Genomic DNA, 24,031 nt, shown 5'->3' on the forward strand with positions numbered 1-24,031 from the left:
TTGATATATTATTGCTGGTGATGTTATCACTTGGTTAAGGTGGTGTTTGCTGGATTTCAATAAAGTTTCTATACTTCCCTTTCTAATTAATATCTTTCTCAGGCGAGATACTTTGAGGCCAGGCAAATCTAGCTTCTCCTTAACTAATTAAGTTCTTGTTTCAAATTGAATAAATTGAAATTGAAAATTGTATAAAATAAATTATAGATGGGGTTGTTATAAGACAGATATGTAGGATGACAATCACTGGGCCCATTCTCAAACAAAAGTCTTTAGTTCTACATTTTAATATATTGGTGAATAAATATTTTATATCATGTTTTATATAAAACATGTAAAACATTTATATGTTTTAACAAAATAAAATATTTAAGGTATTTATTATCTTTTAATGATTTCATACTTTCACTGATTTCTTCAATTAACAACTTAATACTGGCCCTGATTATGTTTGATAAGAAGGCTCCTACTATATAAGAAATTCTATGCAATATTGCTTGGTTGAAACCTTAAATCTATAGAAGATAATTTGAGGAAATATTAAAACCTGAAAGAATTGTGGTCTTCTGTTTCTTTATAATAGATCACATAAAACCTTATGAGTGTTGGCATTGCAAAATTCTCTTTTTGCATATCTCCTATCCCTGAAGAGATGCAATAACTTCAGAGAAATAGTTCAGTTGTCCTGGAAAAAACTGACTGTGTTTGAATTCTAAGATTGCCTCTTACTAGCCATATGATCTTGGACAAATCAAGTCACCTTTCGAGATCAGACGAGATCAGGCGCGCTCAGGGTGGGATGGCTGTAGACTCAAGTCACCTCTCTAAGTCTTAGACACCTTACCTGTCCCCCAGGGCCATTGTAAAGATTAACTCACAGAACACTGGCCAAAGAGGTTTGTAAACTATAAAGCAATAAACACATGCAAGGGATTATTAATGCTGTTATTTTTTATTAGTTCTTAAGACCATTTTCAGAGGTTTAAGTGTTGGTTACTATGATGCCAATTTTGTTTGTAGGGAATAAGGGATTATTACAAAGTATATGGCATGTGCTATAATATATTTTATTTTTCTAATATACAATATTGCATTTGATTCATTTCTATATTATTTTCGTGGTACAACTTCCTACCACACTTTGACAAACAAGGAATGAGCTGCTTATCTATAAAGATTTATAAAGGATTCTATAGTCTTCGGAAGATGTCATTGGCAGTGCAAATAGCAAGGTTATCATGGTTGTTTACGAAATAAATACAAACTTCTGTTACTATTTCATCTTGGGAAAACCAGTTTAAGCACTTTTTAGATAACCTCTTATAATTGAAGTCCTTTTATATTGAGTTTTGTCAAATTCAAGGTCAGGCAGAAATTCTAACATTAATCGGTTCAAAATTGTGGCCATTGTCTTCTCATGAAATATACCAGCTGCTGCTTGCCTTTCTATCATCTTCCCTTTTCTTCTTATATCTCATGTATAGTTTTTTTTTTTAAATAATTTCATTAAGTTGAATTAGTCACAGTGGAACAGAAGTTCTTGCCTTTTGGTTTAGTGAATACCTTCTGACTTATTACACCCACAGTCAAAAGCAGTTCATTCTGATTTGATAAATGCATTGAAAGCATCCGAAATTGTTTCATCCCTTTTTCTTTCTTGCCTTTTCATCTTTTGGTGCAATCAAATGAAATATCCTCTAGGTTTCCCAATCGAAGCTGTCTGCTCTGCCCTGGTGTTAAAAATGTGTGTTTCAATAAGTATTCCTGTGTGACAGTAAGTGCCCCAGTCTTAAAAGTATGTTATGCTAAAGTTTTGAAACAGAAAGCCCTAAATCAATTTCCAATATGTTTTCAAGTTGTGCATTTATTATTAAATCGGTATGTATATACTACACATGTATGTAAATACATTATACATATTATTATGTATAATTCTATAGTTGAGTGAGAGAGAGAAATATTATTTGTCAGTTGTTTTGTTAAGTAGGGCACAGACCACCCATGGTAACTTCTATGCTTGCATTTTCCCCATCCATGATTTTAGTGCTAGTACACATTCATGGAACTATGGTCTAAAACAGCATTTAACTTTTAAGATGTTTCACAGTCTATCTGAAGAGCCATGAGAGCAAGAAATTGACCTTGCTTGCTTACTAGATCACTTGTTAATAATTGATTTGAAGGACACACACATTTAGGGTTAATTTTAACATAGGATTTTTTTTCCTCTGTAGAATTGTCCTGCCTGAAGTCATCTTCAATATGCCATGCTTTCATTGTCATAATTACTTTTCGTGTTGTTCTCAAGAAAGTTTGTATTCCCTTTTGCGGTGATTTTTCTGTTGTTCCTTAAAATAAAAACTCCTTTAATCATAATGCCATACCGATACCTTCTGTGATAACGTTTTTATATTATGCAGTCACTAAAAAGGAGAATTACACTTTGCTCAAATATATATAGCAGTACAAAATGCCACTTGGGCCCCCAAGTAACCTGCTGAGAATGTGATGACAGGACAATGATTGAAATCAGGTAGCTGTTGTTTCCATACTTTAACAAAAATGAGAAAGTGCTGGTTTAAAGGTGTTGCGGCACTTTCAGGAGACACGCACCTGTCATCTGACAGTGGAGTGATGGACAGGCTGGTGAGGAGCTGAAATATCATCCAGGTTTTCTAGGCCTCCACTAGCATAACTTGATGCTCAATGTTTGCCAGGAGTTCTTTACTGAAATCTCTGCTAAGGAATCAACAGGCTGGATTATCTTAGCTTAGATTCATTTCAAGAGATTGATTTCAGGAGAAAGCATTATCTATTTCTTGTATCTGTTACTACTCATACACAAAAGCAAGAGTTAACCACAAATTATTGCATGGAGGTTTTTTTTTTTAATTGTAAATTTAGCTTAAGTTTAAAAAGTGTTTTATAGATTCTTTAAATTTTGGAGTTGATGAAATATTCCTGCCATGTTCAATCACTGTTATTATTTCAATGTATGAATTAATACAGATGACTACTATTAAAGCTTTGATTTAATTGATTCATTAAATGTAGCATCTACTATGTGTCACGTACTGTGCTAAGTGCTGGTGATACAGAGATGGGTAAGACTTGGTTTTTGTGTGATTCTTGTCCTTAAGAAATATAGCGTATAGAGGGGGTGGGATGGAATTCTGCTTTTATGCAAATGTGATGGAACATCTCCACATCTGTATAATGTACATTCTTTGTTCCTTGGCATTTAAACTACTAGAGTATAGACAATGGGCTCTTCTATTAAGCAATTAAAGCCTGTGGTTGCAAAACTATAACATGGTCAAAGTGGTGTGTGGCGGTGATATTCTAAAACCCAAGAAGATGGGCACATTTCCTGTGTTTCCAAAGGAAATGGTGACTCATATCATTTTGCACATGGGGCCTAAGACCGAAGAATACTCTGTCACTAGTTTTATAAGGCCCCTTAAGCCTAAGTGTTCAGTATTTTGAAATATACTGTGAAGGGGTAAGAAAGAAACACCAAGGAAAATATTCATCTCCTCCACTCATCTTGAAATTCTATTATATCTAATTCTCTTGTCTCTGCTGTATATGTTTCCATCTTGCTAATCTCATCCATTCTTTGGATCAGTTTAGATACCATAGCCTCAAGGAAACAAATCCAGGTATCTCAGGTTATGTTATGGCCTTCTGTTGCATGTGCACTTGACTTTTTTTTTTTTAGATCACTTATCACAATTGTTATTCAAATGATTATTTATGTCATTATTTTTTAATGTCTGCTTTTACCATTAGCTCTAGCGGATTGGTAATATTGACAAATGGAGTTTTAGGCATTTGTAGTTGTTTTCCAGTAGAAAGATTTAGAGGCTGAATGAAATAAAAGGCTTTGGTTTTATATTTTCATGAAAGAAGAAAGGTATGAAAATGCAGCAATGATGTTGATTTCATAGAATGGGAAAATATGTTTATAAAGTAATGAAAAATGTGTTTAAATAAAGAGCTACAAAAACATAAAGTTTAGGTATTTACATGTTCTAGATGACTTTTTAGTTTTAACTTTAGGTATGTAAAGATAACTAGAAAGGTTAAATTCTTGAATTGTGGATTGACCCATTAGGGGTAGCTAGGTGAGTTTTGATTTTCAAGACTCTCCTTAAGTGCCATAATATAAAAAAAGATTTTCTTGTTAAAGGGAGTATATCAAGGAAAGATTGCCACTCTAACTACAGCTGTTCCAAGTCAGATTCCCTGGGAAGAAAATTCTGAGATTAGCATGCAGAAAGTTTACTGGGGAGCATTCTTGGGTTAACACCTGTAGGGGAGTGAAGAATGCAGGATGGGGAAGAGGGAAAATGAAAGCTCTGATGTCAAAACCAGACCTCAGCTGACCCTACAAGGAATTCTGGATCTAAAATGACTGTGAGCCAAGGGGCTTGAGCTTTTATACCTTCTTTGACCAGTCACTGAATGCAAGTTGAAGTCCATTCCTTGTGCCACTCAGGTCCATTTGCCTTGTAGAAGTTCTAGAGATAGCTCTTTCAGGGTTTTGGTGGGCCTCTTTTCATGGGTAGAAACTTTCAAGAGGAAGGTTAGTAGAGTGAACCACAGCTCCCACTGTTGCAGCTGGACAGAGTCCAGCTCATGGTGGACCGTCCTGACAGTGCGGTTACTATTGTCCTATGGTCAGGCATTCCATTTCTACCAAGGCCCGGTAGCACACTAAGAGCTGTGTTTTTTGTTTTTTGAAAGGTGTCTAATTGTCCACTGCTAGTGGTGTGGCTTTGCTTCAGAATCCTAGGATTCTTCATTGTGATCCTCATATTGGAGTCTGTTGTAAACTCCATATAGCATGTCCTCCTGCCCCTCCACCAGATACCTGTAAAACCACAATTTCTGCTGTGTCCTCTGGCCCAAGTGGTAAGACTCCTTGTACCATGACCTGGACCTGCTGCACACACTTTGGCAGCTCTGGGATGCACTGAAAGCTGGCAACCTTTCATGATTCCTGGTATATGGGTCAGAACAACAGTGCAAGTGTGGAATATGCTTTTTCCAGGCCTTCAAAAATGCCTTCCAGACATTTTGCTCTCTTCTTTGTGGTGGGAGGTAGGAGATGCAATTATTTCTTCTTTATTTTGAGAGGATGTCCTGGCATTCTTCCAGACTACTGGGCCTTCAACATTTTACTGACCGTTGCAGATCTCTTAGTCTCTGTAGGGTTTATCTTTACCCACCTGAGGGTTATGTTTATTACTAAAGCTTCCAACATACTGCTGCTTCTCAATATTCCAGCCCAATTTACTTATCATTGATATGGCAGGCCAAATGTGATATTCTGCAGCATGCCCAGATGATCCAGGTCCCTTCGGATCACTTTATGATATAGGGCAAGAGAGTTAGCATAGCCCCCAGGGCAAGACTGTGAATGTTCACTGTTGTGAGAACTGCCTCTCATAGAGATGGGCATAAGCCAGGTCAATGGCTGCATACCATATGCCTGAGGCTGTGCTAATCTGTTCTGGCAAAGATACATACTTGGTACAGTAACTACAATTGAGACTGCTTGGTTGAGTTTGTGGGGGTCTATTGTTAAGCCTCCGGGATCCATCTGATTTTGCAGGAACCAGACTTGCAAATTAAATAGAGAAATGGTTGGGACCACCCTCCTTAAGTCCTATAGGTCTTTAAACATGGTACCAACTTCTGCCAGTTCTCTCAGGATGTAACGTTTTTTTGGTTTACTATTTTGGCTGACCAAGAAACCAGTTTGGGGTTGCACCAACCACCACGAAAATTTCTTTCAATTAGAGGACCTATTGATAGGTCTATGAACCCAGTAGACCTTCTGTGAGTTGAACTTTCTTTTCTTTTTTTAAATTACCTGGTCTTCAGACACCCCCACTCTAATAGGTGGTTGTGAATGATGCCTTGGGTCCTTGGTATAAATGTCAGCCTGGAGCCTGGATCCAAAAATCTTCAAAATATTTGATAATACCCTGTACCTGGCTTAGGTTCAGAAATTGGGCAAGGGATTGGGACTTTTTTGTTTTAAATTTTTTATTGTTATGTTAATCACCATACATTACATCATTAGTTTTTGAAGTAGTGTTCCATGATTCATTGTTTGTGTATAACACCCAGTGCTCCATGCAGAGCGTGCCCTCTTTAATACCCATCACCAGGCTAACCCATCCCCCCACCTCCCTCCCCTCTAGAACCCTCAGTTTGTTTTTCAGAGTCCGTCGTCTCTCATGGTTGGGATTGAGACTTTTTACATGCCATCAGCCTCCCAATCACCTGTCTCTGATTTTTTCTTTGTTTTTTGATTGTACAGATTGAGTAGTACCTTTCTTGGTGGCTCATCTGTCTTGCCCCTAGCAATATTGTGTTCTAATAATCATGTCTATTGTGAGTCTGTGGGTCATCAAACCCTCCAGGCTGCCATTCCAATCTTGCTGCTGTGTTCACCTTACTTTTGATGATCATCTTCCACCACCTGGCCTTTATTATTTTGGTGTCTTATCATCCCATCTGCTATCAAGGGGTCTGGTTTTATAATGGAATCTCTTACTGTCAGCCCTGGTCAACAAAGGGCAGCCCCTATTGAGGCACTCAACAACAAGTTGTCTATTGCTATTATTCTTAGCAATGGGGTCAATGAGTGCATCAGTCTTGGGAGTGGTGTGGGGAGGACCGTGGCATCTCCGTTGCACACCATGGTCTTCACTACAACAGCCTTTCATTTACCATGTGGTGTCCTTCTCCACCCTCCACCTCTTACAGTCTGAGTGCAAACTTGAACCAGATGATTAAAAAGTTGTTATCCTGCTGATTTCCTTCTGAAAATTATCCTGAAAGGTTAAAAATATACCAATCTAAGTTGTATCCTTATAACGTAAATACCCTAAGTGCTTAAGGACAATTGGACCTGCCAAGTGATTTTTTTTTTTAAGATTTTATTTATTTATTTGAGAGAGTGAGAACAAGCAAGAGAGAGAGCACAAGCAGGGGAGAGGGGTGAGGGATGGGGAGAAGCAGGTTTCCCCCTGAGCAGGGAGCCTGACAGAGGGCTCAATCCCAGAACCCTGGGATCATGACCTGAACTAAGGGCAGATGCTTAACTGTGTTAACCAGGCGCCCCACTGCCAAGTGATTTTATATGCTTGGCAAATATGAGGCACTGAAGAATTGTTTGTTGTGTAAGTAGGTGAACAAATGATTAAGTGCCTGCTGTTTACCTGTGGTCTATCACACCTTTAACCACCATGATTGATGAAGAGCTGAAATTCAATTCAGAAATCATCCAAATAGAGTTATTTGATTTTCAGCTCTTACCCAACTTAGAATGGAAACATGGAAAGAGAACTGAATTTGGACTCAGTAGGCTTGGATACATGCTTTGATTATATTACTCACAAGCTGTGGGAACTGGGGCGAATGACTTCCATGAGTTTTGGTCCCTTTATCCATATATTCAGTATAATAATCCTGTCTTCCTCACAGTTTTCTTATGAGAGTTAAGCTGAAATATTAGTAGCTAAAACATTGACAGCTATAAAACATTATGCAGACATGGGGTATTTATTATTATTTCTTCTTCTTATTATTACCACCAGTATTAGTAGTTCCTTTGCCAGTCATCAGAAGAAGCAAGAGTGTGTCAGGGAACACTAAAATAGGTAAAACTGGAAGAAGAAAATGAGCAGGGAGTTTGCACAAGTAAGGACAAACTGTGAATCATAAAATATCAGCATGCAAATGTATATTCCTGGCAAATGGTTTTGGGGCCATTTGTTACGTCTTAGGCACTGTACTAGTAATAAAATAAAAGAATGACCAAATTCCTGATTAGTTGGTTAAACACATAGTTGTAATATTTATCTCTGTGTTAAATTGAAATCTTTCACAGCATTTTTTATATGTTTTTATAATTTGCAACTCGGTTTCTCTCAAGCATCATATGATGAGGCCTATTGTCAAAAGGGTGTTTATCTGGTGTTGATTTTTATCAATCTCATTTAATTGTTCAGAGCTGAGTGTCCCATGCCTATGTTATGGTACATTATTTCTTTAAACCACATGATTAAGGTTATGGATTTGGGTATCACTGAATGTAAAATACCTTCATCGGGGAGGAACTGGTTTATATCCTCACACAAAGACCTTATGCCATGCAATAGCAAGTAACAATAAAAATCATTGTTCCAGAAATACTTTTTTGACCCTACAGCATAGATGGCCACTGAATGGTCAGTATTCCAAATGTTTTCTTATTATCTTGTGAGTGTTCAAATCCAACTCATTTAAACTGTTAGTTATGTGATGGAGCTGTAAAGAAAACCTTCTAGTGTGTGTGTGTGTGTGTGTGTGTATAAATCATTCATTGCCATGTGTCTGGATTACTAAAAGAGAATTTCTAGAGTCACCTTTTCTGTCCTTGCCCATGTTCCCCCGTTTTGCTCTGAGACGCAGAAATCAGGTAGGGGGACAGACCTATTCGGATCGAGTTACACGATGGCAAGCTCACATCAGCCACAGAAATACATCAGCAACATATCTATTTTCTTAATTTAAATTCCTTTAACCTAAAACGCTCACTGAAAAAGGAACGTGTTCAGCGGAATTCAGGTTCATCACCTACCATGAACACACACACCAGGAGAGACTCTCAAAAACCGGAAATAAATGTTCCTATCCTCAGGACCTTAAAAACCTAGTAAATGACTAATAAATAACGGCAAAGGATGGCAGGGTGATGAGTGCCTCAGAGGGAGTTTCAACTAGCTGTTAGGTTTAAGCAGGAAGGAGATATTAATTTAAACTGTGTGTGGTGGGGGTGGGGTGATGGGGGAAAATTTCTCAGAGGAGGTAGAGTTTGGGAGAAACCCAGAGAGGCATCCTTAACCTTTTCTTGTGCTTATGGACCCATTCTCAGAATAATGTTTTGAAATCTATTAAATAAGACACAAAAGATTATAATGGAAACCAATTTTATTGAAAACACATTTGTTGAAATATCAAAAAAAATTGTGAAATCATAAGTACACTTCTTTCTAAAGGTATTAAATAAAAATTTCCAGTTGCAGATCTAATAACTATTGTAATTTTGAAGTAGTGATGAGCATAAGTGATAATTCAAGATATTTGCAGTGACTGTAATGTGATATGGATATATCTGATTTCTATTTGTGACAAAGCCACATGTACTTCTAGTGTTTCTGTAGTTTGTTCCCTAAATTCATAATAGAAAGAAATGCTACATTTCAGTTTGGAGTTAGTGAAAGTCAAGATGTAATTTTTCTTTAATCTAAGTCCATAAATCCCCTTAATTTGATCTCTGGCCCCTTTGAGGATCCAGAGTACAAGTTAAGAAATGCTGGCTTAGAAGTATGAGTAAGACTGGGCGTCTGGGTGGCTCAATCAGTTAAGCATCTGACTCTTGATTTCATCGACTCAGGTCATGATCTCTGGGTCCTGGGATCAAGCCCCAGGTGGGGACCTGAGCTCAGCTGCTTATCTCCTTCTCCCTCTGCCCCTCCCCCTGCTCATGCACTCGTGTGCGCTCTCTCTCAAATAAATAAATAAATCTTAAAAAAAATATGAGTAAGATATTGACAGGGACATGGAGAAAGAGGAAAGAAGTGAGAGACAGAGGACTTTCCAGGTAGAACAACCTGAGCAAAGACCTGGGGGACAGGGCACAGAGGGGTTTTGAAGTGTGTGTGTGGTGCGCGCCCAATGTGGGGAAGGACGAGACAATGATGGATGGACAGGAAGAGGAGAGACTGCTGGGGGCTTGGGGTCCCAGTCTGAGGTTGTATCAGTGCGGAGCCATCAGTGATGTTTTAAGCAGAGAACTGATGAGAGTCTATGTTTTAGGGAAGTAATTTGCAGCATAATGGGAGTTGGGTTAAAAACACTGCAAACAGGAAACCTTCTAGTAGTTTATCGCATTGGTTAGGAGAGATATATTGAGAGCTTGAAGTAATTCAGTAGAAGTGGCAAAGAGAAGACCCAAGCAAGAGAGAGAGAGAGAGAGAGGATGGGTGGATTGAAAGGACTTGGCGACTGAATGAAGAGGGTAGATAATAGAGTGGAGAGAAAAGCTGACTCTCAGTGTTTACCTTGTCATACAGGGGAAATGAACCCAAGTAGAGGGCACAGCAAGATGGGTCAATTTGTGGCAAAGGAACGAAAAGTTCTTTTTGGGTATATTGAAACTCGAGGTATTCATGGGCTACTTATGTGGAAATAAATGTTCAGCTGGCTGTTGGAGATGTGAGTCTAGAACTTGGAGAAAAGTTCAGGGCTGGAGATGTAGATGTGGTAATCATCAGAAAAACAGCTGAAATCAGAGGATGGAAAGAAATTGCCAAAGGAGACTAAGGGTGCTGAAGACCGACTCTCGTTTGACTTCTCAGGCTGTGCAGAGTAAGTTCCAAGAAGAACTGCTTAGCAGTTTTGCATATTTAGTTCTTGCTTCTTCAATTCCACAATGTGAAAAATGTACCTGTTAGGTCTCAGATATTCTACTTCCTCCAAGATCAATAAGCCATTGGCCTGCTTTCAGGGAATTAATATTTCTGGTAGAGAAGTTGACATATGGACAAACAAATACGACTTAGGAGAAGAAGTGCAATAACCACACTATGTACATAATACAGGGATGACAGAGAGATGAGTGATTAACTACCACTGTGGTGAAGGATAAGGACAGCTCCTTAAAGAAGGTGACATCTGATCTGGGTTTTGAGGGATGAATAGTAGTTTGCCAGGTGGGAAAGGCATTTTAAGTAGTGGGAATGGAATGTGCAGGAGCTTGACGTGCTCAAGGAACTGCCTTCCTCCCATTGTTTCTTGTGATCAATCTTCTCCTGTGTCCTACAACAAGACTTGAATATTTACAAGATTTGAAGTCTCTGTGACTAGCCCCTCTCTTTCTCTTAAACTTTAAAGAAGAACCCTCAAATTCAGTCATGAAACTTTGCTTTATGCTTAATTGAAATCTTTCAGTTGAAATTTAGCTCCACTTTGTTTTTTTTTTCTTTTAAATATGGAAATAAGTCAGCAATCCTCCTTTGTTTAAAAAAAAAATTGGTCTGTAAAGTATCCAGTGAGGGCAAAATTAAAAATAAGGCCATGTTTCATGGAACATAATTTTATCCAAAGTTTTCTGTGCCCCAGCTTTTTTTTTTTTTTTTTTTTTTGTCCTTTCATAGAAATTAAGGCCATGTCAGAACCGATGTGTTTAACTGAAGCACATCAGCACTGCTCATGATATGTCCCAGCTGGGTAAGCTGAGTTTCAAGGTAGAGCCACCGAGTGGTATTTGTTTCATAGATGTTTAATTTTAAAATATGAGAAATCCCATCAAAAAATCATAAAACATTGCATTATTTTTACTACTTTATATCTTTATACTATTATATCAAGACAAAGTTTTTTCCTCCAACTCTTTCTTGGGCTCCATACCTTCTGGAGCCCTGGCACATATCTACTGATGATGACAAAAGATATTCTTTGGAAAAATAAACAAATCAGAAAGACTCTATATGCATAACAAGGGAGTTCTGCTTTAATGTGCAATCAAATACAAGAGAGATTTGTCTTTTACATATTTAATTCTGAGCTTGGACGAGGAATGATTATTTTCCTTCATCTTCTCAATTATCCTGGAACTGCAAGAGCCATACCCAGCTCTGGTAGAGAGAATACTGGATGGAACCACACTTGACTGAAAACCCACGTCCAAGGTTAAGAGGAAAAAGCCAGGACACTGTACTGAAGGGTCAGGCATAAATGGAAGGTGAAGACAGAGGGACACCAGTGAGGAGGGACTCAATTATAGACTGAGAGGAGGAAAATGAGTTTTGCAACAAAACTTCTAGACTTCATGTACACACCTGTCTATCTTAAAAGATATATAAATTGTACATATTACCATATGTCAGGCATTTACTTGTTTAGGAGAGACCAGCTCACACAAATGCCAATACTTAGAAGGTATACAGGAGTGGAGTAAATAGCTAATATTTAAGAACAAGGGTTCCCTTGCTTTTGTACTGTCTCACACATATTACAGGGCTTGGGGAGGATGAAATAGACTTCTCCTGGGGACTCTCTTTCCAGAGATGCAGGGATGACCTAGAAATGGATCTTACTGAGTCCCCTTGTCTGAAATGCTAAACGAGTGGTTCCCACTTTACTAGATCCAGCCAAAGTCTGGTCGAGCTTATAACTGTCTCGAGTCTTGAATTGATTGATTAAATAATCAAACATTTAGTGGAGTTATGCAACATTCTCCATGTCCCATGTCCAGTATAGGAGCTGGGGGAACAAAGTTGGGAATAAACAGAACCTTTCCTTGAGGAGTTGAGGGGTATTCAACATGCAAGTGATATCCACGACCCTTCTACCCACTGCAAACATGAAAAAAAAAAAAAGTCATAAAGTCCTTAGGAGGTAATGTTTTGCAGTGATTGGCTTTTTGCTAGTGGGATATGTACTAAAAAGCCTCAGATAAGTTTAAAAATCCCAGTATGAATCTTCCTAAGGCCTAGACTTGGCTCATATCTGCTCTCTGGTCCCTGAGTTCTATTAAACAGCCTTTTCTTTGCCTATTGGATTTCCTCCGGCTATTAGGAATCTGATCTTTCTGGGAGACAGTGACAGCTACAAATTTAGTTCGAATCATTTATTTCCCCCTCTCTACACCAATACCACTGGAAGGAACTGTATTCATCCCCCACTTCTTGGCAGGGATAGCAGTGAACATACGCACTTTTCTGACCTTCATTTCCGGGCCCAGGATGGGGCTTCCTACATCCAGTTAGTCCTTGCTCTAATCTGCCTTATCCACTGCCAAGGTTTTCTTTAAAGTTAGATCCAATTAGGCAATTCACAGGTTCTCCTATGGGGAATGATCTAAAGTCCTTAGCATGGCCTCTGTGCTTTCTACAGTCTATCTTTCCAGCCTCATCTCCTTGTCCAGTGGCCACTCTGGGATCCTTGTGGTTTTCTGAGTGCTTTTATGATCTTTATGTTTGGTCTTTCTGTCTCCTCCCTCCCCACCCCCCCCCCCAACTGGAACAGGCTTCCCCTCTTAGGCTATTAAATATATCAGGATGTTAAAATCCGACTCATCTTTTAGGACTGGATTTAAATATCACAAATATTTGGGAAGAGCTTTCATTATTTCTTTTCTTGGTATGAATAGGTTTTTTCTCTGGGCTTTCATAGCATTTTATTTATATCTTCCATAACATTCAGGTTGTACGCATTAAACCAAATAGTATAAAGCACAGTGTTTGCCACAATGAAAGTATTCAATAAATATTAGCAATTAGTTTTACTTATCACATAATGTCTAAGAGAAACATTTCTATATATGTGTAAATAGTATATAAGTCCTCCACTTGTCCATAAGCTCTTTAAGAATAAAAAAAGACAGTAACTTACTCATTTTAGTGCTAAGAATCTTAGATCTGTGCCTTGTTACCTAGGAGAAATGCAAAAGTATTGGTTGAATGCTGACTGAATGAATATTGCCAGAATCTAGAAGAAAAGTATAGAGTGGAATAGCTTTTGACCCTGCTATGTGTCAAGGCATTCTGTTGGGCTTTATATACTTTACCTTATTCAATCCTTAAAACCACCCTGTGAAACATACTGATCTCTCTTTACACAGGAAGAAATTGAGACTCAGGGGATTTAAATAATATACCCTAAGTCAACAGCCAGCAAGAAGAGAAGCTAGAATTTGAGGCCATTGTATTTCTGACTCCAGCTCCCAGATTCTTGCTTCCATGTTACTCTGGCACTCAGTGATATCACATTGTCCCTAAGGGGGCTAGTCCGTGGATGCCAAAATCGCTTTTAGCAAAGATTACTAATCCAGTGCTTAGAAAGATTAAAGGCAATTAAAAAAGAAATTCATCATCCCAACCCAAAGTTAAGTTTCTAGATTTTTTTTCAGAGATGTCTCCACTCCCTTCGAAACATGTCTTTGGAATGGACCATAAAATAGTATTCAAATTGTAAATTCACATGGGAACAAATCGACCATTTATTTATTTATTTTTTAAAGATTTTATTTATTTGAGAGAGAGAGAGCACATGAGAGCGGGTAGGGTCAGAGGGCGAAGCAGACTCCCTGCCGAGCAGGGAGCCCGATGTGGGACTCGATCCAGGGACTCCAGGATCATGACCTGAGCCGAAGGCAGTCGCTTAACCAGCTGAGCCACCCAGGCGCCCAAATCGACCATTTAGATAGTAACATGAATGAGTGTGTTGTCAGAGGACTCTAGATGTGTATAAATCCTTTAATTACCATTTCCAATGCTAATGTATATACTTTAATTAGAGGTATGTAGTAGGCTTCTTTGTTAAAACAAAACAAAACAAAAAACCCCCAAAAAACTAGAACCATATGGATGTTGCCTCATTTTCTTTTTTTTTTTTAAAGATTTTATTTATTTATTTGACAGAGACAGAGAGAGCAGGAACACAAGCAGGGGGAGTGGGAGAGGGAGAAGCAGGCTTCCCGCTGAGCAGGGAGCCCGATGTGGGACTCAATCCCAGGACTCTGGGATCATGACCTGAGCCGAAGGCAGCCACTTAACGACTGAGCCACCCAGGCGCCCCATGTTGCCTCATTTTCATCTGAGCCCTTCCAGGGACTGTAAACCTTAAAATGATGGTGAAGCCCAGCACTTTTCCATCTGCCCAGAAAGGTGAGAACAATAAGTCTTTATGCAAAAGCTGAATATACATAAGAGAAGTGTAACCCTAAATTGCTCTTTGCTTCCACATGCTTTTGGCCCCACTTTGCTTTGACTAATTACATAATCTGCAAAGTAGGAAAGCAAGTGATTGTTACCTATCTTAGGGATGACATGGTTTGTAGTAGGGATGCTTTGTTAGGAAGCAGCTTCCAATTTGCCTTGAATGTGGAACTATAAGCAATGGGAGCCTCCTGAGAGAGAACTGTTGAGAAGCCCAGGGGGAAAGGGAGAGTGGAAAGGATTCAATTATGGTGATGGATTAGGCTCTGGGTTTATAATTTTGGTCTGCCATTTAACAGCTCTGTAGTTGGCCGGCAGCAAGGTTTGAGCCTCTCCAAAGCTCGGTTTTCTCATCTCTAAAATGGGAATAATAACGCCTTCTTTGCCAGGTGGATGTGAGATTTAGCGATAATGTGTGTCAAGTGCCCGGTACCTAGGAGGCATGTGAGAAATATCTGACACGGTTATGATGGATTTTATTTTGTATGGAAAGAGCTTGTCTTCCAGGAGGGTGAGAGGTCCAGAAAAGAATCAGAATGCAGGACAAATCTGATTCATGCGGATGATAACTCTCTTGGTGCCTTTTTCTTGTTTCTTTGCCCTCCTCATGGCCCTCTGCAGGTTACATTAATGTTCCAAACTCACCCTTATCCGCTCCTCTCTTTTGTTTTTTCCTTCTCATTCTTTTAGACAAAAGAAACTGGCAGAGCTAGTCAGACCAAGTAGTTACAGGCGGGCTTTGTTTGGGCTTTGTTTGGAAGTCAAAAATTGCTTCTCTTTCTTTTGCCCTGCCCGACTTTCCTCCTTTGGTCTTTTGCTCTGTGCATGTCAGTAATAAAATGTATTGTGAGACAGATCAGCAAATGCATCACCTTGACACTTCGGTGGGTGAAGCATAGATTTGAATAATGGACTTAGCTGAAATGTCTTTCTGGGGGTGTCTCGTTCTGTTTTTCACAAAACAATTGCTGTATCAGAGAACAACTGGTAGACACCTCCCCCAAATTGAGTATAATTCTCATAGATGTGGACTAAGGAAGCTATTTTCCCGAGGGATTCATTAGATTTTGATTAGCCTCCAATACATTTGTTCTGAACAACATGGAGGATTTCCCCCAGGCCAGGCTGGGGTCGCCGGCTGTGACAGAGATGGACATTTAATTTGTTTGTGATTGGCTTGTCAGGGCTGGACATTCGTCATTTGAGATTTCTTCTTTACTCCTTTCCCCCAAATCTGCTCCTAACAAGGGAAATCTTAAAACGAAGGCAGATTAAAAATTGATGATATGGAGGGTGTTCTGGGTTGTTTTCAATTGTATTTTACTTAGTGAAAATCATAATTTTGGGGCCAACGATTAAAATCCCTGACTGTGCTACGGCAAAGCTCACATTGCTCACAAAACACCGCAGCAATCTCATCCCATTTTTTAGGGAAGATTTAATAGCAGGCCTGTTCAGCGAGGCACATACAAGTTCATTACCTTTATAAAACACTCTACAGGAATTTTACTGGTGTCCAAGGCAGTGCAGCTAGTGGTTTCCGGCTACACATTTCTACAAAAGAACAAAAGACAACCTGTGATTCAACAGTCTTACACAATTCACAGCGCTCACCATACCACACACCCTCCCCAATGTCCATCACCCAATCACCCCATCCCTCCCACCCCCCACCGCTCCGGCAACCCTCAGTTTGTTTCCTGAGATTAAGAATTCCTCATATCAGTGAGATCATATGATACTTGTCTTTCTCTGATTGACTTATTTCGCTTAGCATGATACCCTCTAGTTCCATCCGCGTCGTTGCAAATGGCAAGATTTCGTTAAAAAAAAAAAAATTAAAAAAGACAACCTGTCCTGGGTTAGCCTGGCTTTGTGGTTCTTTTTTGCTTCCTTGATGATTTCCTAAATTCAATTATGGGTAGACACTGATTCTTGTAATCATTTGTATTAGTTAGCAACCTGCTCCTACCGTGGTGTCGCACTGTCCTCGTGGTGAGAGCTGTTTTAAGAATGTTACTATCTAAACTGGACTCTAATCCCATATGCTTGGTTCATGCAACATTTCAGCTGAGATACAGGCGTAGGTTCTGACTTTCACGTTGTTGTACAGAAGGTCAGCTGAGGTCGGTGTTACTCAAACTTAATTTCTCAAAGACAGACTGGCAGGAGCAAAGCTGGATGTTTGTTTTAATGTTCTCTCTGGCCTTCAGCTTGAGTCTTTGGTAATCGCGTGTCAGATATTTATTTGATGAAGTATTGCAGTTTTGATATCCATATCCTTTTTATTTTATTTTTTAAGAATATTATTATTATTGTTATTTAGCAAACTCTATGCCTAATGTGGGGCTTAAACTCATGACCCCGAGATCAAGAGTCGCATGTGCTACTGATTGGGCCAGCCAGGTGCCCTTCAATATCCATAGTCTTAACCTCCAATCTCCATAGTCCAAAACCTGTGATTCAGTTTGGAGCCCTTTTTGTGGACGTGGCTTGATGGAGGTTCACCTAATGTACTCTGGGCCTGGAAACTTGAAATGGTCACTCTCTCCCCCTCCCTGCTGTCCCAGCGTCTGTGCCCCTTGGTTCTGAGCTCTATGTGGAAATGTTCTGAGTTGTAATACTTCTCTTAATTTCAGCTTTCATATTACGTTGGTCCAGTTAGGACAGAGGTACTATATTAAATAAATAAAATTTTAATCTTGCTTGTTTGGAGAAGTTGGCTCTGTGTGGCTATCCATATAGAACATCAATGGCCAATATTTGGCTCCATCACCAACCACGTGAGTGCTCGCAGGGCCTGTGGATTTGTATTACGTACTCAAAGGCCTGAAGAAGCCAATTTGGTTCCAGACTCAGTCTTCAAGAGAAGGGTTTGGCCAAGTTAACAGAATGTGTGATACATTGTAAGCATGCATCACAAAGAACACCCACTGACACACTGAAATGAATGCACAAGGATGTTATGGTGAGCCCATGTGTGTTTTTGCTTCATAAGCAGTTGCCGTCATGGTGTAGTAGAAGGAACACTTTGCCTACAGAAGGAAGTTTCTAGTCATGGCTTTTCCACTAACGAGGTGTGACCTTGCGTAAGTCATTTAATCTTTCTTAAACGTTGGTTAGATGTCTGTCAAGGAGCAAGTCTCACTCGATTTCAAAGGTTCCTTCTAGCTCTAAAAATTCCTATGATTCTCGTAAAGGGATGTTTTATTTGATTGTGACATTTCATTTGGCACCTAATTCTGTACAGATGTCTTCACTCAGAGTATTTTGGTTCTTGTAGATTGAATCCATGGGATTTATCATTCTATTAATGTACCTTGTAGTAAAGTGCATGCTTGTGTATCTACCTGCTCTCACATTTATAATATATATTACATCTTTTTAATGGACATCAGGAGAAATGCCAGTGGGTCTAAATGAAATATTACTATTGTTGCATTCATTCTTACCAACTCTGTCAGGCTAGATGAATTAAATAAGGAACAGTGTATGCTACTAAAACCACATTTGCCATATACTCAAGTGTCTGCATACAGCATAAATACAGATATTGAATATACTTAGGGTTTTCTTTACCAAGAACCAGAAAAGTTCCTACCTTGAAAATAAATTGAAAATTAAATGGATGATTTGATTGTTAAACATGAGGCTGAGCTATTGTTACAGCACCCATTGTCTGGGGCAGACAGCACAGCTGGAGACTTCTCAGTTCCTTTTGTCCTCTACCTGGCGATTGAGCAGGTGAGAGGGGGCGAGGTAGATGTGAGAGATACAGGTTGTAAGATTATGAATAGTGGTAGGAAGGGTGAACTGAGGATCAAGAAGCCTGTGGGGACTCCTGAGGATAGAAAAACCAGGGATCTTTGATCTCCAGCTCTGTATATCCTTCAGAACATTTTATTTTTTTCCCCTTCTCTCTCTGTCCAACCCCCCCCCCCAATCCCCCAGCCAGTTGTCCAGACAACTTCTCATCTTATTTCTTCTCTATAAAAACAGTATAGTCTTTTTTGGAAATCTCACTTTAGCATGCATGCTTCCAGATTTGAATAGAAAATTCACACCAGGGAGAATTCACCAGGGAGAATTCTACCTTGACATCTTTCCACAGGAAGAAGATGAAAGGGCTCAGGAGCCAAGGGCCAGAGAGGAGAGCACAGCGTGGATCTCCAATTTGGGCAAGTGACACTTAAAGTTTGCAGTAGCAGCTCTTGTCCTAGACTGCCACTTGAAAAATGATGTAGTGATGTCAGAATGTTCTGTTTTGCTTTGCTTTTTAACTTTTTTAAAAAGTTGCAAAATAATTTATAGAGAATAAAGTATACAGCTCTTAAGTGTGCAGCTCTGTGATTGCACACACACACACACACACACACACACACACACACTCCTTGTAATGATTATTAGATAAAGATTTAGAATATCATCAGCACCCAGAGGCTACCATGTGACTCTTCCCAGCATATAAATTCACTGAGGTGTATTTCTCAACCTCTTGCAAACACCGTTCAAAGGAGGCTTATATTTGCTTGACAGATATTGCTAAGAAAAATATACCCCCATAGCTTCCTTTTAAGAATCAAAATTCAAGCCCTAGAAAACTTACTTGGCTAGCATTGTAAGTGTGGGTATTAGCTGCTCCCTATTTCCGGATAGTTCCAAGGGCAACTATTGGCATGATCTACAGGTATCTTTTTACTGAGGGTCATTGCAAGCCACAGTAGGATTCCAGCAGACTCATTTACAATCATACTCATCTTCAGTAGTGATCTCTGTGGTTTCCTGTGTAATGAGGTGATTTATCATGGTATGTCAGCCATAGAGAGTTCAGTATAAATGAATTTGGTTTCTTAAAAAAAAGGTATTTATATCTAAACACTTCTACAATAATCTGACATTGCCCTTTAAAGGTAAGCACATATTATGTGATTTGCATATGAAGAAACCAAGCATTACTCTTACTTGAGTGACTGTCAGCTTCAACAGCTGCACCTGGTAGTCCCCAAGTCTGTCATTGTTTCCATGATAGAGCTCATTTTTCAAGGGTTAATAACATAGACCTTAACATTCACTTTGGGTTGAAACTTGGCAACCACTATGAGTGTACAGCCTAAGGAGCTGATTTTAAACAAAAATGGCTTAAATTGATTTACCCTTTTCAAATTAGAGTATGTCATTTATTTATTTAATGTTATATATATTTAATGTTATATATATTGTTATTATATGTTTTATATATATTATTTTATATATATAAATATGTATATATAAATATAATACATATTTATTATATGTATTATATATATATAATGTTATATATAATGTTATTTAATGTTATATATATTTAATGTTATATAAATACATTTATTTAATGTTAAAATTTGTAAGCTATTATTCCCAGGTAGTGATTTAGGGGATGCCAGCCATAGGACAAGTTAAGTAGAGATTGGTTTCCATTTCCATTGAGAACTCCAAAAGAACTTTGCAAATTTTGACTATTTTTCTTTTGTAATATCATTGCTGTTTTAAAAGAAGAAATGTTATTGCCCTTACCTTTAATAGAGGAGAGCAGTCGTGGGAGTAAGTGCAATTTGAAAAGAAAGGTGGAAATAAAATGTTGGAAATCACATTTAGTGGTATAGCACCCTGATCTCATAATGGATTCCTCTCAGCTCAGCACCTCTGAGTGGTGTTTGAACTGGGCTAAGCTGGGGTGTGTGTAGTCGCTCATGGTGTTTAGTTTTTCGGTTTAAAAAACTTCACATAGATACAAAAAAAAGAAAGGAATATTTGTATTCCCACAGTCATACAAATTTTTGCTACTCTGTTCAAATGTGCATGTCTTTTTACATACATTTGTTAAAAGTATGAACTCTTCCATCCTCCTTACTGAGCCAACAGAAGTTAAAACTCCACATTCATTTCTCTCTTTTTAAAATTACTTAGATGTCAGCATACTTGTATATTTAATGTATAGTCACATTCTAAAGAAAAATGCTGCTGGGCTATTTCTATACTGAAGCCATCTTTTCAATGAGAGAAGTGGACTAATGAGGAGATTGTACTGTCAATTTTGAACTTTGATCAATTTTTGACTGAGCGTGATACAGGCAGAAATTTGGAGATGAGGGTCTCACATATATTAGACAGTGAGACTGAGTTATCAGGTGTCAAAAGAAGCAACTTCATTCTTGTATTGTACAAAGACATAGCTAGGGAATAAGAAAAGCTTTAAGGTGGTAAGTATTACAGAGTGGTCTGTAATAAATTAAAGACACGAGGCTGGAGGAATATAGTCTAGATATAGCAAAGTTCAGAGGGAATGGCATTTGCCATGGAGCCAGGCATTTTTGGCTTCAAATTGTTTGACCATTTACTAGGTCATTTGTGCAACCTCGAGCATGCTAACCATCCCTGCTGGTACTCAGCAAAGTTTTAACAGTGGCTGTCTTCCAGCATTTTGGTGAGAATTAAAAATAATGTATGTGAAGTATTTGTCACATAGTAGTTGCTCAACAAATGGTGTTCTTATGATGGTATAATTGTAAGGATTTAAAAAATGAACTTACAAGTCATGGAGAGCTTCTGCCAGTTATATCACCTTATTCTGCGAGGTCCCAGGGTACACATATCTACAATCTTCTTGGTGGCAACTGCTTCAGAAATCTTCCTAATTTCTCTATGTGACTCTCACACCCAGGAAAAGACACTTTACACCTATAAAATGGTCAAGGGGGACAATGCTGCCCAAAGAAGTATCTAGGGTATCTAGACAGATGGCACTTAGCCAAGCAATCTGACCTTTTCTATGAGAAGTTTAAATTCTAGTACTAGATAATAAGGCAAGAAAGTGGTAAAAGCAGAAAGACATACAGAAGAGAAGGCAATAAGCACTTACAGGCTAGAAAGAAGAGAAGAGAGCAACCACAATATGGTGAGAGTAAATAAGTTGCTGCAAAAGCAGTAAAACAAAAAGCTGGGCCACTGTAATGGAGGAACACTTGAGCCATGAGCCATAGACAAATCTTCTGGAGGAGAAACTCTATGAGCAGCAGTGGAGGGTTCCTATGAATAATCCTCCTAGAGTTGCTATTGTACTTAAAATGGTATTTCCGTTCTCCCACAAGCCTGGTTCTATGTTGCCTTTATAGGACTTCCTGTCAGTTACGTTACACCAAAACCCCTTTAACTGAGGTAATTTGAGTGTATCATCCATAAAGCCCAATAAATACATTGTTTGATCTATAGATCAAAGTCAACTTAGAGAAAGGACCCTAGGTATTTTCCCTAGAGTCCAAGTAAAGTCATGGATGTGTGAAGCAGCGTGGTATTTGGAGAAATTGTGAAAGATTTAGTGTTCCTAGACCATAAAATGTGAGTCAGGGAGAGGGGAGAGATGAAGCTGGGGAGGTCAGCAGGGGCAAGCTCTTTAAGGCAAAGTAAGAAATGTGAAGGAGCCTGCAAAATATCTTATAGCTGAGGGAGCCATTAAGGAATTTCTGAGAAGGGAAATGATATGATTAGATTTATTTATTTTTTTTTAGGCAGAAAAGAAAGGTTGTTTTGTGGAAGATCATTTGAAAGTGACAAGGCTAACTAAAGGGAGACAGATGGAGAAACTACTAAGTAGACTAGCTTCTGATTACCAGGGCTTTAAATAAGGAAGCGGCAGTGGGAATGGGGAGGAGGATATGGTATTCAATAAAGTTTTCATTAAGTCAGAAATACTTGGTTAATGTAGAGAATGAAGTGGGGAATCAAGGATGACTCCTAAGTTTCTAGTTTGGGCACCTCAGGGGATTGTGGTGATATCAGTGTAGAAAGAGAATACAGGAGGAAGAGATGGATTTGGGAGAAGATGGTACCCGCCATTTTGGACGTGCTGTTTATGATGTCTACATGACATCTCAGTAGAGTTGTTTAGGAGGCAGTTATATGTATAATATGAAATTCAGGGGAGAAATCAGTGCTGGGGACAGAGAACACATCCCTTTTATGTGGTAGTTGGAATCACAAGGGTGGAAGAGATTAAGGAAGGGTAGAAGAGGAATAGCATTCAGGAGGGGATGCAACACCATTGAAAGGGTAGGCAGAGGAGGGATAGTCATGTCAAAAGGAGAGAAGGAATAGTCAGAGTGAAATAAAGGAAGTCAGGAGATGATGGTAGAATTGCTGTTAAGAGAGGGTAGAGTTCACTAAAGAGGCAGTAATTATCAACATAATTCAGTGTTTGGGTGAACACAGAAAGGTGACTCCTGAAACAAGGGCAGTTCTGGTAGGAAGGAGGGGTTGGAAGACACTGCAATGGAGCTCTCACTGGAAATGAATGGATACTGCTGTTTTGACAAGTTTAGCTGGAGATATGGTGGGGAGAAGAGAGAGGCTGGGGCCGTAGCTAAGGGAGATCCGGGGACAAGGGAGAAATGGGATCAAAGTAGATGTTTTTTGTTTTTTTTGTTTCAAATAATGGGAGCAACTTGAAGATGTTTATAGGCAAAAGAGGAGACAGTAGGGAGAGAGGAGCTTAACTTGAGATATAAGTGAGGGAGAGTTCAACTGATTAAATGAGGTCCCAGAGGAGGGAGATGAGTCTTAAAGGCAGACTCAAAGGCAGACTCATCTCATTCTCTGAGACTGAAGAAAAGTGGTGGCTGCAGTGGGGTGGAGAGCTGGAGGGTGAGATCATGCCTGTGGATTCCATTTTCCTAGTGAGGAGGGAGGCAATGTCCACTGCTGTGAGTGAGAGGTGCAGGGCTGAGCCTCTAAGGAGCCTGGAGAAGGTCTGGAATTAGCAGTTACTTTCAGGAGTAGGAGAAGGAGCTGATGATAAGGTGATAAAATGCTTATCAGAGCCTGAAGGCAGAGAAATTCAGAGACCATGAATATATAGTGATACCCTTCTGTAAGGTTACAGGAGGTTTTTTCAGGCAGTGCTCAGCTGCTTATAATTAAGGTTATATCTTAAAACCACATTTAGGTTTTTCATGCGTGTTCATTCGAGTATGCATGGTCCTCTTTGGGTTTATTCTGAATGCACTGAAATGAGAATCAGCAGGGCTTCACACTGAGCTGGTGGCGTTTGGGCTGGACACTGTGGAGTGATTCTTAACCCTATCTCATATTTTGCTTGGTTTTCCAGTTCATGCCATATTCTCTTGGAATGAGAGCACATGTCTTTGTTTTTTTACGTAAAGCAAATTTAAATTGGGAGGGGATATGTAAAAGAACTATCACTTCTTGGGCACCAT

The 24,031-nt window shown here is 39.0% G+C and overlaps 2 long non-coding RNA genes across 6 annotated transcripts in view; one reads left to right on the forward strand and one right to left on the reverse strand.

The window, feature by feature from the left end:
- Positions 1-16,858, reverse strand: part of LOC118551473 (uncharacterized) — a 29,720-nt gene extending 12,862 nt beyond the window's left edge. The window contains exons 1-3 of the long non-coding RNA XR_004925071.2: positions 16,756-16,858; positions 16,265-16,337; positions 13,459-13,498 (exon numbers count right to left, since the gene is read on the reverse strand). This is a non-coding gene — a long non-coding RNA (uncharacterized LOC118551473). The remainder of the gene's footprint in view (positions 1-13,458; positions 13,499-16,264; positions 16,338-16,755) is intronic.
- The window catches only part of LOC144381904 (uncharacterized), a 69,654-nt gene that overhangs the window by 35,231 nt on the left and 10,392 nt on the right, over positions 1-24,031 (forward strand). For 3 of the 5 annotated variants that reach the window (XR_013448078.1, XR_013448076.1, XR_013448077.1), the window contains one exon: positions 18,895-18,961. The exons of the other annotated variants lie outside the window; for them this stretch is intronic. This is a non-coding gene — a long non-coding RNA (uncharacterized LOC144381904). The remainder of the gene's footprint in view (positions 1-18,894; positions 18,962-24,031) is intronic. 5 annotated transcript variants of the gene reach the window in all.

Source organism: Halichoerus grypus, chromosome 5 (genome assembly GCF_964656455.1).
Source record: "Halichoerus grypus chromosome 5, mHalGry1.hap1.1, whole genome shotgun sequence".
Classification (NCBI taxonomy): domain Eukaryota; kingdom Metazoa; phylum Chordata; class Mammalia; order Carnivora; family Phocidae; genus Halichoerus; species Halichoerus grypus.